The sequence below is a fragment of the Hordeum vulgare genome, chromosome 3H (genome assembly GCF_904849725.1).
Source record: "Hordeum vulgare subsp. vulgare chromosome 3H, MorexV3_pseudomolecules_assembly, whole genome shotgun sequence".
Taxonomy (NCBI): Eukaryota; Viridiplantae; Streptophyta; class Magnoliopsida; order Poales; family Poaceae; genus Hordeum; species Hordeum vulgare.
The window spans coordinates 81,926,631-81,929,182 of NC_058520.1; the positions used below are offsets into that span (position 1 = coordinate 81,926,631).

Here is a 2,552-nt window from a genome sequence, read left to right on the forward strand (position 1 = left end):
GTCTTTCTCTTAGTCAGACAACAATTTTTCATCAGTAATTTCAGAACAAGAATAGAATAATTATTAATGACTAGATTCATGAGGAAGGGTGGTAGACAAAAACTTTCTATAAACCCAACAAATTATCTTTTTTGCGGGTATAAATCCAATTCAACTACTTCTTTAGCTTTCCTGAACATTATCCTAGATAAAAGAAGCTGCCTAATCATCTAGAACCTATATCAATAAAAATGTTATCAGAGAAACTGCACTCGATTCAAAACGTTCACTGGGACTAGCTTTTGTGAACACACAAATATCAATTGGAATGTATGAAATCATCATTTAGTTGCACAATTAAATAGATGGGCGAATTGAACAGGGGATTGAATATAAAAGTGCATGCCTTCACCCGGAGAAATATTAATTAGGGTGGTGTACATTGTAAGAACTGCTCAATACAACTTTCGAATGATATAGCTCCTTTCATTCCCAAAAGTGGGTCTGTGAGGATCAACTCAGCACCAAAAACCTTCAGGATGATTCTCCTCTCCATACTCATGGAGGCGGCATCGTGAGTACAAGTCTGTAACCCTTGGCAACAGCCATGAAGGCCAGCCCAATGCTTATGTTGCCACTGGTTGGCTCAATCAGCACACTCTGGAAACCATTCACATGTACAAGAAAACATAAGCAAAATCAGATAGCAGCTATTTGATTTTTTTAGTAAACATAGCTTTACTAAAAGTTTGCAGGAAGTGCCTGCTAATGGCTAGGTGCACAATTAATTTTTAAGATTGCAAATAAGGGGCAGCACATCATGATTCATGGAAGTAAACCTGGCAACGGTTATATAACTGAACTAAACATAAACCATAACCAATTAATATGGAGTTTAAACCAGAACTAAACCACACTTCCAATAATCGCGCAGAACCAAAACCAAACCAAACCGTACATTTTGTCCACCTCAACCCAGACCAAACCACTCTTCGATCTATGGGCTTAACCTGGTTCTTAGTTTTGGGTTGAAACAAAATCAATCTGCTGTATGTGCAAAGCTAACCGGCAAGCGAGCTACCTACCAACGTAATTGATCTTCATAGTACGAATCCATGTGTAAGAAAACAAAAAACATAATAGGGTATCACTGTCCACACACCTAGACAAAAAGAAAAAAATGCAAGTAACTAGGAGAAGATTTGATGTTGTTGGCATTTTAAATATCACCCACCTATTACCAGTAGAAAACTAAGAACACCAACCCCTAGTAGCAGGTTGCGTGGGCATGAACATGCTACAATTTGGCCAACTATCTATCCAAAACACAGTATGTATCACAGTAACCATAAAGTTGTCGAGCTCAGTTTGAGCGGTAGGGTCCTGTAGAAGGAAATACATCACTGAATAAATTATGCATTCAAATCTCATGAAAAGAGAAAGAGGGGGCAAAGACAATACTAACCTTGCCGATCAAAGCGGGCGCAATAATGGAGTTCACATTGCTAACAGCCTGTAGCAGAACAGCAAAAACATGTGAATATTACAAGAACTAAACTGTAGATGCAAATGGGAATATACAGTTAAGTGCCACCTACAATAGTAATCACCGGAATATTTACTATTTAGTTAAACATCAGGTTTAATATGCAGTTAACAAAACGTCCACTAAATGATCATCAGCTGCTCGTTTTATGGCAGTCTTCAGCAATTCGGTTTATTATTAAGGAAATAATAGGTGATGAAAAAACAGATCAATCGCAGGGTATATTAAAAGAAATGCAATGCAGAAACCAGCATGGCACAATAACATATCGTGCCAAAACAGGATAATTCAGAAGCTACACTATCACTTGTTTGGTACACATAATAAGTATGGGAGGACAAGTTATCAAGCTAAGCAGGTAGTTAATGTGAAAGTTGATGACAGTATTGTTAATGTAACAGGAGCGTAGAGTTAAGGCCACAAAACATAACAAGCAGTCATATCAAATCACGAAGAACCATGACACAGATTTAAAGCATGTTAAGATAAAATTCGCTCAAAATGGATGCAAACCTTGGAAATGTGACATAGATTTAAACAATGTGACGATAATGTTCAATGGAATGGATGCAAACCTTGGAAACCCCCCTGCCCAAGTAGTCAGACCCGCCGTCCCTCAGTTCCAGAGCTTCATAAACACCGACACAAGAGGGACGATTCAGACAAGATTAGCTTCAACGAAAAGAACACACAACCTGTCAAAAGCGACGGCAACAGGATTTCGCATTCAAAGATTCACCAGGTTGGGCACAAAGTGGGATTTTATAGGAATGGAAAGGAACACCCACCAGTCGATGCACCGCTGGGAACGGCGGCCCTGGCGAAGGTTCCATCGGAGCAGCACACATCGACCTGACGCACAGTAGCAGGAACGAAGTTAGCAACCTTACACTTCCGGCTCGACCACAGGAAAACCCCTCGAGACTCTGGGCGGAAGGGGTAGAAACCATGCACTGTGCTCTGCAGGAACCCCGGCCCGTGCCGCGCGGAGCTGCCGGGCCAGATCGGCCGCGCAATCGAACAAGCC

General features: G+C 40.8%; 1 long non-coding RNA gene across 1 annotated transcript; it reads right to left on the bottom strand.

The window, feature by feature from the left end:
• Positions 1-452: 452 nt before the first annotated feature.
• LOC123439573 lies at positions 453-2,199 on the bottom strand. Its single transcript, XR_006630116.1, has 4 exons — positions 2,101-2,199; positions 1,445-1,492; positions 1,214-1,362; positions 453-639 (listed from the first exon to the last, which is right to left on the bottom strand). It is a non-coding gene; the product is annotated as an uncharacterized LOC123439573 (long non-coding RNA).
• Positions 2,200-2,552: the final 353 nt, after the last annotated feature.